Source organism: Mustela lutreola, chromosome 10 (genome assembly GCF_030435805.1).
Source record: "Mustela lutreola isolate mMusLut2 chromosome 10, mMusLut2.pri, whole genome shotgun sequence".
Taxonomy (NCBI): domain Eukaryota; kingdom Metazoa; phylum Chordata; class Mammalia; order Carnivora; family Mustelidae; genus Mustela; species Mustela lutreola.
In genome coordinates, this window is record NC_081299.1 from 53,946,784 (window position 1) to 53,960,037 (window position 13,254).

Genomic DNA, 13,254 nt, shown 5'->3' on the forward strand with positions numbered 1-13,254 from the left:
TAAAAAGAGGCTATTTTAATCTAGGGTTGAGAAGTTAATCAAGTACATACAATCTCATAACTGTAGTTAAAATTGCACTGTGATGCTACTTCAAATGTGTGTTTTATCATATATTTAATAATCAACGTTTTCTTTTTCTTTTTTTTTCTCCACGTAATTTTCAAATATCTTCCACAAATGGCCTGCTTACCCAACATGGAGTTTTATCATTAAAATGAAAATATTTTCTCTGTATTTTATACAATTTTAAATTGTAAAAATATGGTACCTTTTTTGTTTAAATCATTTATTAAGGAGAAGGACTAAATGTATTCACTCATTAAAATCTGATTTTTATGATGTGCTACCTGCTGAGCTCTGCAGTGCTCATGAGTAGCCCAATATATACCCACTGAATAATGCAGGGCATTTTTTAGTTGGTGGTTTTCAAATACACTCAGCATTAGATCACTGAGACTCTAACTATTCTAATTATTGGCATGAAATGGTTCATCAGACAGTCTGGATGTGATAGAGAAGTGTGGTAACACATTGTAGGGAGAATGGGTTAAAAACCCGAGAAGCCCTGACTTCTCTTGAGCTGAATTAACATTAGAATAGTCATAGCCAATCACGGGGAACTAAAATGGGCATATCACTCCCAGATCGCTTACTCAATTGCATAGCTTCTGTAATTAGTCTTGGTTATGCTTCTGCAGAATTGCAGATTTGGAGTTGTAAAGAATTCCACAGATTTATTTTTCAGCAAGTTGGCACTGGTACAGTTGTACCAGTTGTTACAATATTGAAATGCTTTCATACCAGTTGGTGAATGTATGCTTTCCTGAGTTCTCTGATTGCCCCTTGTACCATCCCAGACTCTTTCCCAGAAGTAAATTGCTCACAATCCAGCAACTAAAGAAGTGATGACTGGTATGGGGTTTGGGGGGGGGTGTGTGTTCTGGTTTTGGCCGGTGTTGATAATATGCTCTTTAGAATAACAATCTGGATAAAATGTACCTTGCAAATTTTGAGTTTATTTAACTCAAGGACACCTTGAGAGCTGTGGCAATTGTCCTTCCTATAGAAGTATCAGATCCCGACTGACTTTTGGGACCTGCTTATCTATCTTTCTCAGCTGGGGATATTATTGTGTGCAGAGACAGTAATGGCACTCAGCTCACGGGTATTGTGAAGGTTAAATATAGTAATCTCTATAAGGTACCTACTAAGAAGCACATGTCAAGTTATCAACAAATAGTTTCTCTTCTCTTGAACATTATCTGGTAAAGCCTTTCGAAAACTAGAAACCATGTCTCAAGTATCAGTGGCCTCATGCTGGGTGTCCATAGGTCAGATTGAAATGGAGGGTTTAGCCATTATCCAGAGAATTTATGTTGTGCCATTGGTAATACTACACGTTAGTAATTCATTCATAACATGTTTTTCACTTTAATTACCTGGATTCTTCTTAATATATGAAAGAGTATCAGTCATTGATTCTACATTTATTTTTAAATATAGGTAACTAAAAGCATTTCTATATATTTTAAAAATGCTGTCTCTGGAGTATTGATAGCTATAGACTGATAGAATTGCTGGCTGAGGAATCTGACTGAAAGACATTTGATTAGAAGTGGGGAAGTAGAGCTCCGACTGTCATTATTGCCATCAACTTGATGCAAGAAAACAGATGTAAAAGATACAGCCTATGACCATATGTGAGAAAGAATTATACTAACCACTTAAGAGTACTGAGAATATAGAATCAACCTCCTTGTCTAACCCAGGGGGTGAGCAAACTTTCTGTGAAAGGCCAAAGAGTAAATATGTTCGGCTTTGTGGGCTTTGCAGTCTCTGTCCTGAATATTCAACTGTGCTGTGGTAATGTGAAAGTCGCTGTAGATAATGCATAATAAATAAATGTAGCTGTGTCCCAGTAACACTTTATTTACATATATAGGTACTGGGCTAGATTTGGGGGGCCAGTCAGTTTGGCAACTCCTGATCTAGACTGAAAAATCTCTCGGGGACATGACTCCTGCTCTGATAATTGCTTTGACAGTGACAACTGGGTGAAACTGATCTTGAGTTCCTGGTTGGTGTGGTAAATGAGCCATAGGTATAGGGCTGTGTGCTAGAGATGAGATTTTTTAAAGCTAGGGAAGGACTTTGAGTGAGTGCAATTGAAAGGTGGTGCCCAGTGTATAGAAGGATAAACAGAAAACCACTACTATAAATTTAGCCTTGTTTGGGGAGAGTCCGTTAATGACAGGAGCTGGCCATCATTGCATAGAATATAAGAAGAGTGATTTAAATTACCACAGAGAAAGAATGAGTTAGAAAGGACCTGTGTCTAGCTGGGTAGACATCCTTCCTTTTACTTATTGGGTAAGTTTCATTCTTCCACAGAAACCCAAATGAATAAACAGTGGAGAGATAGTATCTACTTTTTTAAGAATTGTGAAGACAATTAAAGATAATGTGTGCAATGCGTAGAACGTAGTAACCAGCGCTTGGTGATTATTTTGATGTTGTTCCATTATTATTGTTGATGTTATTGTTATATGTAGACTGAGCTGCCAGAATCATTCATTTTCTACTGTTGGGAATTCTGGGGAAACTTCGCCACCTGAGTTATTGGAAACAATTTGGAAATAGGATGATAAAAGAAGTCAGATATGTAAACAAGGTGCTATGTTAATTACTAATAAAGTTGATGTCAGAATATATAATCTATGTGTGTGTGGGCAAGTGTTCTTCTGAACACCAGAATTACACAGACTTACCACCCAGTAACAGGAGATGCTGGACCTGAGCAGCCTCACCTTCAGAGGGAGAACCTCACCCTGTAAAACTTGTAGCAGGGAAGATCTGTAGAAATCGTGCTCATGTGAGGAAGTAAAGGGGAAGGACTGAGTTGTGCTTGCCCATGTTTTCCTTCTGGGAACACCAACACAGAGTGAAGTATGCCCTCCCCCTGAGGAAGACTGAGCTAAAAGGAAGCTGGGACTGTTAAACTGGTGGCATTCCTAACACTTGGAAGGCACCTCAAAGAATGGGAAAAACATACTCTTCTTTGCCATTTGCCCAGTTGTATTCCTCTTCCTCTTAATTCTGGGGTCACATCAGGGATGTGACTGTTCTTTAGAGGGACAGAGCAGGAGAAGATCATTAGGACGGTGTGACTGCCATCTTTGTGAGCTTGTTTCTCCAATATCAATTGCTGCTTGCGCATGTAAAGATGAATCTGAAACTGAAGCTTCTTGCCCTTGTAAATTAAAGCTCAAGGAAGTTAAGGCCTCAGATTTATTCACCTCACCTTTTAAATGTTCTCACTTTATTAGGTGTTCTTCAGCTTTTTGTAGGGTGATGTCTTCTAACCAGCATCAGCCTAAGTCATGTTCCAGTGTAAAGGCTGTAGTTTTCCTTGGTCCCATATAAGTTGAATTAGTCCAGTGCCATATCTCTAGTGTCATCACGTTTTAAATAGTTAAAGGACTTTATTAATTGCCACATTTATCAAAGTGATGTCACTACAGCCAGATTTAGGAAATAAGCCAATATTCAGTCTTGCAAGTCAAGAGTTAACTTTTTAATTTTAATCTTCCTCCATGGGGATCTTAGAATACTTTGCCTCCTAGCCAGCCTTCCCTGTTTACAGTTTGTTTTCATATATTTTAATTATCTCTATTTTTTTAACCCCACAGTACACCCGCATTATTTTTGTATTTAGCCTTTGATTTAGATTTAGATGTTTAGCAGTATCTCTGTTTTTAGTTCCTTTTTGTATCTTGGACCCCCTGGGATCACTTGCTTTTTTGTTTGAGTCAGTCCTCTAGGATTCATGCTCATTTTTATTTGCCTGAAAATGTCTATTTTGCTCTCATTCTTGAAAGCATCCTTTTTGCTTTTCATTGTATGCAGTTACTTTATTTCAGCACTTTGTAACTATTTTCCCTTGTCTTTTGGCTTTATTGCTATTCTTGGGAAATTGGCTGTAAATCTAATTGTTGTTCATATAAATAATCTGCCTTTTGTTTGTTTCTGAATTTCTGAAGTCCAACTTTGATGTGTCTATGGGTGGGTTTTGTTTTATTTATCTTATATGGGATTTATGGACTTGTTGAACATGTAAATTGATGTCACTCTCATGATATCTGGAATATACTTTTTCATTATCTTTTCAAATATTTCCTGTGCGAACCTCTGTCTCCTCTGCTTTTGGATTTCTGATTAAATCTACTTTACACCTACTTCTTTATTTTCCATTTTTGGCAATCTCTTCGATTTCTTAAAAAATTATTTTGTTTTTCTGGACTATATTTTTTAATTTGCCCTCCAGTTTGCTAATTCACTTTTCAACTATGTCTAATTTGCTGTTAAGCCTGTTATATTTTTTTCAATTTTGGTTACTATATTTTTTTATTTTCAGAGTTTGTATTTATATTGATTCACTTTTTTTTTTAAAGAGACTTTATTTATTTATTTGACAGAGAGAGAGATCACAAGTAGGCAGAGAGGCAGACAGAAAGAGGGGGAAGCAGGCTCCTTGCTGAGTAGGGAGCCTGATACAGGGCTTGATCCCAGGACCCTGAGACCATGACCCAAGCTGAAGGCAGAGGTTTAACCCACTGAGCCACCCAGGCACCCCTATATTGATTTACTTTTTAAATAGGTTAGATAATTTTATGTAGTTTTCTATTCTGTATATGTATTAGTTATCTATTGCTGCATAATCAATAACCTCCAAAACTTAGTAAATTAAAGTAACAAATATTTATTATCTCACATTTCCTGTGGATCAGGAATCTACTTCTTGCTTAGCTGAGTGCCTCTGATTCAACCTCTCACAAGGCTGGAATCAAGTTACTGGCCAATGTTGTAATCATTTTGAGGCTTGACTGGGTGGATGGGATCTGCTTCCATGCTCAGTTATTGATAGGTTCAGGTCCTTATTGCCTATTGACTGAAAATATCAGTTTCTTGCCACATGCACCTCTCCATAGGCTTACTTATAACATGATAATTTGCTTCTTCCAGAGCAAGGACTTTGAGAGAGAGTGATAGACCAATAGGAGGTGAGCAAGATAGAAGTCAAAATCTTTTTACAACTTAATCTTGTAAGTGATATCCCATCACTTTTACGTATTATGTTCATTAGGTCTAGCCCACACACAAAAGGAGGGATTGTACAAGGGCATGAACACAAGGAGGAGCACAAATTGGGGATCAATTTAAAGGCTGCCTACTCCATTGCAGAAATTTTCAAACTTTTAGAAATTTCTTCAAGTATAGTAAGAATAATTATTTTGCTCCTTTGCTCATTTAGATATCTGAAGTTTCCATAGGTCTGTTTTCTATTATCTGTGTTTTCTGATGGTTCTTTTTCATACTTAAAAAAACAAACAAACACCAAAACACCCTCTTCATCAGGCTATACCCTTATCTATCTATCTATATCTATATTTGTATATCTATATCTATCTATCTATCTATCTATCTATCTAATACTCAACACAAACACATAACTAGCATCCAAATCAAGAAGTTGAATTTTACTAGCACTGCAGAAGCTGGCTTCTTTCTAGTCACTAACTTCTCCTTACTTCTAACAACATTGGTTAGTAATGTTTTGTTCTTTATATAAATGACACAGCACAATATATACTCATTTGGGTCTGGTTTCTTTCCCTCAATGTTAGGTTTACAAAATGTGCTTGATTTTTTTCTTTATTGTGTGCTTCTCATTGTCATTGAAACATTATTTGTAGGTAGGTTTAAAACAGAAAAGGAAGGTGTGCTCAACTATAGAGAATATATTTGATTCTACCAGGTCTACAGAGTCACTGGGGCATTTCTACAGTGATTTGAGTTTGTTGGTTTGTTTGTTTCTTTCAATCATTTACGCTGATGGTCATAACCTATTAAGGACATTTCCCCTCCGCTTTGCTGTTTTTTGTTTTTATTTTTGTTTTTTTCTGCTTTACATTGACTCTGAGCAAATACCTCTGTGAAGTTCCAGTTTAACTGGGGAAGACTCTCCTTTTGGACTCCCCACCATAGGCCTGTCTGAGCTTTGACTGAAGTGCCTCATGATCCTCCAGGCTCATTATCACGTAGCTCTGGTGAGATACTTCCCTTTAGATTTTGGCTTGCTATTTCCTTACTAACTGGTCACTTTGATGATATTAAGGAGGTAAATAGGTACTTTTGTTTTAAAGCAAAGGGTTAGTTGAAATGATTTAGTTCACTATTAGCAGAAACCCTTCATAGCTTCATGCTATGGATTAGCCTCCTTCATCCCACATTTGTTTCATCTCTGAGATTTCCGTCAGTGTAATCTTGAATGGAAGCTTTTTTTCATATTTCTTAAGGCTGTGCTCCAGGGGCTAATGAGGCCCCATTTCTTTGACTTAGGCTCCTAAGACAGTCTTTTCTCAGGTTATTAGTATTTTTTTTAAATTTTATTTATTTATTTGACAAAGAGAGAAAGATCACAAGTAGGCAGAGAGGCAGGCAGGACGGGGTCGGGGAGCACGCTCCCGGCCGAGCAGAGAGCCCAATGCAGGGCTCGAGATCATGATCATTTCAGGACCCTGAGATCATGACCCAAGCCGAAGGCAGCAGCTTACATATTAGTATTCTTGAGGGAAATACAAGCAATAGGATATCCAAAGAGATATATTATAGGAATTGGTTCATGTAATCATGGAGACCAAAAGGTTCCATAATCTGTCATCTGCAAGTTGGAGAACTAGAAAGCCAGTAGTGTAATTCAGTCCAAGTCCAAAGTTCTGAGGAAAGGAGAGCTGTTGTTTTAAGTTCTAGTACAAGTCTAAAGGCTCAAGAATGGGGGTGAACTAGTCCTAGTTCCAGTCTAAAGACCTAAGAATGAAGAGCACTGATGTCCAAGGGCAGGAGGAAATGGATGTCCCAAGCAAAGAACAAATTTTCCTTCCTTCAAATTTTTGTTCTATCAGTCCCTCAAATGATTGGACAGGGCTCACCTGCAATGGTGAGAGTGACCTTCTTTATTCAGTCTACGAATTCAAATGGTAATCATTTCCAGAAACACTTTCACAAACACATTCAGAAATATGTTTTACCAGCTTTCTGAGAATCCCTTAGTCCAGCCAAGTGGACACATAAAATTAGCCATCACACCTTAGTATCTGAATGTTCTTGACTTTGAGTAATAATGTTTCTTATTTTCTATAAGAGACATTAATGCTTCTACTGTTTCATGTCCCTTTCATAAAAGACCATCTGAGTTTATAATTGTCTAATCTGATTCTTATCTTAGTATCTTCTTTCCTTTAGTGCATATATACTGGGATTACTTTTTGAATTTTCTCTTTGTTATTTGTTATTTAACATAGCTCTGAATCATGAGTTCTGGATTTGATAAAGGCTTCCATTGTAGAAATAAATTTTTATCTGTCTATGCCTTTCAGACTGTTTGATTCTACCCAGGAGATTTTTTTTTCCCCATCCAGGTCTGGACTATATTACTGTACAATTGGACTCTTTTATAATATGCGTCATCTTTGCTCTGCTTTTCTTCCAAGTCTAAGTTCCATAATTATGCAGGGGGGGGGGAAATGGGGGTTATTATCTTTCAGGGCACAGGAAAAATCTGAAGGTCTGTCTGCAATTAATTGTATCATCTGAAAGCCCACCTAGTAATTATTTTAATATTTTTCAAATTTATGGTCTTTGGTGAATCTACATGAATTCAAGATTTCTCTCTACACAGTTTTCTTCTTAGTCCTTAATGTAGAATGAATTCAGAAATTCAGTCTAATGCTGCATGCATAGGCTTGGTATCAGCAGTAGAACTTTACAAGAGCTATGTAAATGTGAAGAGCTCACCTGCATTGTGAATATTGCAAAAATACTGAATGCTAGCAAATGGCAGGCAAATGCTTTTTTCCCCTTTGGCCAAACCTTTGCCTCAGTTTATATCTGTTTACAAAACACTGTTAGAGTCAGGATGAAGTAGGACCAGCCTCTACCAAAGGTTTACATCTTTGCTGACCAGCATCTGACCAAGGCCTTCACAGTCTTCATGTGTTTGCTTGGACTTCATTTTCTTAAGACTTAACAATTGCAGGGGCACCTGGGTGGCTCAGTGGGTTAAGCCTCTACCTTCTGCTCAGGTCATGATCTCAGGGTCCTGGGATCGAGCCCTACATCGGGCTCTCTGCTCAGCTGGGAGCCTGCTTCCCCCTCTCTCTGCCTGCCTGCTTGTGATCTTTCACTTTCTCTCTGTCAAATAAATAAATAAAATCTTAAAAAACAAACAAACAAACAAACAACAAAAAACTTAACAGTTGCAGCCCTAACTCTTGTGACAAAACAAAACAAAAGAAAACAACACAAGAGACTTTCCTCAGGTCTGTCGAGTTGCTATGTCCTGAATTCTGTTTGAGATTAGAATCTAAAAAGGAATAAGGTAGCTTCTAGTTTCAGCTCGGCTATATAAAAAGCTTAGAAGTCATCATTCACATCTCTACAATAAGAAAAACTCTGAACAAACTGAGAATCAACAATTTTGTTAGATCCAACAGAGAATTGAGGTCACAAAACCAACCACCATTTCAAATTCTAGAGAGATATAGGTAAATCCAGAGAGTCACAGCTGAGATCTGTCCCCAGGGAGCAGAAGCCCCTGGAGTCATACACTGGTGGGGAAACTTAAATGGCAATTGTAAGGGAATGCTTAAAGCTAGGTGTGGACTGGCAAGAGAATGAGAAACACATGGAGGTTACACTGTTAGGGGGCTTTACGTCCTATAACCCCAACAATTTCCTATGTTAAAGAGCTAAGATAGGACTCCCTTTGGCTCTGGCACAGGGAGAGGAAAAGTAACCATTGTGAAATACGCCTAAAGTGTTTCCAGAACATCCTGCTCTTTAAGGGAAATTACTTTACTGGAGCCATATCCTGCCTACAAGGAGGACATTTCTCCCACCCCATGTCCTTTAGCCTGTCTATCTTATGTATGGGGAAAAGCTAAGAAATACTTATGACATAGGTCCACTGCAAGAGTGATGTTTAATCAAACAATTATGGAGGGCTTCCTCTCTGCAACCACTTACCACCACACCAACATTCCTTCAAGATAGTAAGAGTAGATTACGGCTTAAAAAGCTGCAAGTAACAGGACTTGGCTAAGGAGGAGTTCTTATAGGAGCTCATAGGAAAGTAAGGAAGACCAAAAGAAAGACACTAGAGAAATTGGAAGTCTCTAACATTTATGGTTGCAACACACATTGAACATAGTCTAAACTCTGCTCAGATTAATACAAGGCCTTTACATTGAAGACCTGCATGTTTCAGTTTCTGTTCACTGATATGTCATGTTGGGCTTTTAATGACGACAACAACAAAATTATAAGATACACTAAAAGCATGAAAAAATAGTTTGAAGGGACAATTTAAGAATCAGAATGAAGCCCAGATATGACACAGATATTAGAATTATCAGAAAGGAGATTTAAAGTGACTGTTGGAGGGGCACCTGGGTAGCTCAGCTGGTTAAGAATCCAACTCTCGATTTTGGCTCAGGTCATGATTTCAGGGTTGTGAGATTGAGCCAAGTGTCAGGTTCTGACCTGGGCATGGAACCCTCTTAAGCGTCTCCCTCTCCCTGTGCTCCCCCTGCCAAATAAATAAATAAAGTGACTGTTGGATATAATAAGGTCTCTAATGGGAAAAGTAAACAACAATCAAGAGGTGACTAATATAAAGCAGAGAAATGGAAACTCTAAGACAAAATCAAAAGGAAATGCCAGAAATAATAATCTCTACAACAGAAATGAAGAATTTCTTAAATGAGCTCATTAGTAGACTGGATAAAGCTGAAGAAAGGATCACTGAACTTGAAAATAAAAACTTTGCAAGCTGAAATGTAAAGAGAAAAACAAAAACAATAAATACCCCTACCAAAACCATACAAACAACAGAACATCCAAAAATCAGAGAGAATTTTCAAAGGTATCACATAAGCATATTTGGAATATGAGAAATGAAGAACTAACAGAAGAGAAGTAAATATGTAAGTAATGGCCTAGAATTTTCTAAAATTGATGGCAGATACTCAGTCATAGATATAAGAAGTTAGAGAAAGTCAATAAAGATAAATACTCAAAAATCTATACCTGGGCATATCATATTCAAACTACAGAAAACCCCAAAGATAAAATCTTGAAAGAAGCCAATGAATAAAAAATGTATATAGAGAAAGATAAGCAAAAAGAAAACTTTGTTAGAAATTATGAAAACAAGAAGAGTGTAAGATTTTGAAAGAAAGCCTCCACTAACCTAGAATTCTATAACCAGCAAAATTATCCTTCAAAAGTGAAGAAGAAATAAAGACTTCTTTGTACAAACAAAGCCTAAGGGAATTTATTGTCAATACTCCTGCCCCAAAAGAAATGATAATAGAAGTTCTTTGGGGTGCCTGGGTGTCTCAGTGGGCTAAGCCTTTGCCTTTGGCTCAGGTCATGGTCTTGGGGTCCTGGGATCGAGCCACGCATCAGGCTTTCTGCTTGCATCCCCCCCTCTCTCTGCCTGCTTCTTTGTCTGCTTGTGCTCTCTCTCTCTCTCTCTCTCTCTGTCAAAAAAAAAAAAAAAAGTTCTTTGGTGAGAAGGAAAATTATATATGGCATAAACTTGGATCTCCATAAAGGAAGGAAGAATGTAAGAGAAGAAGTAAATGAGGGTAAAATAACATGTAAAAAAAAGATTTTATTTGTTTATTTGACAGAGATCACAAGTAGGCAGAAAAGCAGGCAGAGAGAGGAGGAAGCAGGCTCCCTACTGAGCAGAGAGCCTGATGTGGGGCTCGAACCCAGGACCCCGGGATCATGACCTGAGCCGAAGGCAGAGGCTTTAACCCACAGAGCCACCCAGGCACCCCTAAAATAATATTTTTAAAAATATTTTATATATTTATTAGAGAGAGAGAGAGATTGAGAGAGAGATTGTGTGAGCACTAGCTGGGGTATGGGCAGAGGGACAGGGAGAAGCAGACTCCTTGCTGAGTGTGGAGCCAGAGGCAGGGCCCAATCCCAGGACCCTGAGACCACGACCTGAGCCGAAGTCAGATGCTTAACTGACTGAGCCACCCAAGGGCCCCAACATTAATTTTTTATACTAATCTCAACTATATAAAACCTAACTGTTTGTTTAAAGCCAGTAGTAAGAATGTGTTGGGGAATGATACTATATGGATAAGTGAAACAAATGATACCAATGTCATCAAGGGCAGGAAGGAGTAATTGGGGCTATTTTGTTTCAAATTACCAACCCTGCAGAGCAAGGCTGGTTTAGATTTCTCAAAAATGTATATTGATAACTCTAGAGAAACTACTGCATTAAAAATAAAAAAAGTATAATTGATATGCTGACAGAGGAGAAACAAGGAATCATATAAAATGGTCCATTAGAACCAGAGAGGGCAGAAAAAGGAGAGGATGGCAAATAAAAGCAATGAATAAAAAACAAAACAAAACAAAACAGCTATAAATATCAGTATCACCCTTTCAGTAAATGATAGAACTGGCAGAGAAATCCTTACAGATGTATTTGATGTAAACAGCACTATCAATCAGCTTGATTTAATTGAAATTTTGTGGAATACTGCATCCAACAACAGAATGCACATTCTTCACAATCTCATGTTGAATAGTCATCAAGATACATCTATTCAGAACTATGACACATACCTTAACAAATTTAAAAGAATAAAAGTCATACAAAAAATGTTCTCAGACCGTAATAGAATGAAACAAGAAATCAGTAACAGATAGTTGAAAAAAAAAACCCAAAATTTGGAAATTAGAAACACAATTCTAAATCTCAGATCAAAGAGAAATCTCAAGAGAAAATTAATGATATTTTGAACTAAGTGAAAGTAAAAATATAATTTATCCTATTTTGTGGGATGTAGTAAAAACAGTGCTTGGAGGGAAATTTATAGTGTTATGTATATACTTGACAAAAACAAAGAGGTAAAATCAGTGAGGCTTCTGTCTCAGGAAACCAGACAGAAAAGGAGCAATTTAAGACTAAAGCAAGCAGAAGAAAATTAATAATAAAAATTAGAGCAGAAAGCAATGCAACTGAAAACCGGGAAACAATGGAGGACATTAGAAGGACCAAAAAATGGTTCTTTGAAAAGATCAGTAAATTGATAAACCTTTCTTCAGGCTAACCAAGTAAAACAAGAAAACACACATATGACCACTTTCAGAAATGATAGAGAAATCATTACTGTTGATCCCATAGAGATTGAAAGAATAATAAAGGAACACCGTGAACAAGTCTATTCCCACATCTTGAAAATTTAGATAAAATGGATTAATTTCTTGAAAGGCACAAAGTACAAAAACTCACTGGGGGGAAAATAGGTAACATGAATAGGCCTATATTCATTAAAGACATTGATTAGAAAATTCATAACCTACTAAAAAAGAGAGCTCTGGGCCTCGATGGTTTCATTGATGAATTTTAACAGACACTGAAGGAAGAAATGGTACCAAATCTTTACAATCTATGCCAGAAAACTGAAGTAGATAGAACACATCTTAAGTCATTCCATGAGGCCAGTTTTACCCTAATAACTAAACCAAAAACATTACAAGAAAGAAAAATTACAGATCAGTATCTCCCATGAACATAGATATGGAAATCCTCAAAGAAATTAGCAAATAAAATTCAGCAACATATAAAAAGAATTATATATCAAAGCCAACTGGGATTTATTCCAGGTATGCAACTTTGGGGTAGGATGGTGGGAATCGGTGATGAGTTGAATATGGATTGGGGACAAGGAAGAGAGGCTGTGGACACACAGCAGTTTCTAGCTTGTTCAGCTGGGTGAATGCTAATGCCATGAACAAGGACAAAAAAGTTTGGATGGGGAGGATAATGAAGTGAAGGATGTGGGTTTAGTTTTGAATGGAGTGAGTGTAAAGTACTCTAGACATGTACTAAGTGGACATTGTCTGGGAACCGTTCAAGATGTGTGTCTGTCCTATAGTTTGGAGATCATGAATGTACAAGTGGTAATGAAGTGATGGAATGAATGAGATTGCCCAGACCAAGTATGAAGAGATTAATTAACATCAATTCCACCTTCAAATGGGAATATTTAGCCTCAAGGCATCATCATCATCATCATCATCATCATCATCATGATATAGCCCCAAGGAAATAAGGGTGAAGGAAGGAAGGAAGATCCAGGGAGCAGGCAGAAAATGAAT

General features: G+C 37.4%; 1 protein-coding gene across 4 annotated transcripts in view; it reads left to right on the top strand.

Annotated features, from left to right (window-relative positions):
• The window catches only part of PDE4B (phosphodiesterase 4B), a 566,020-nt gene that overhangs the window by 113,148 nt on the left and 439,618 nt on the right, over nt 1–13,254 (top strand). The gene's annotated exons all lie outside the window — the stretch shown is intronic.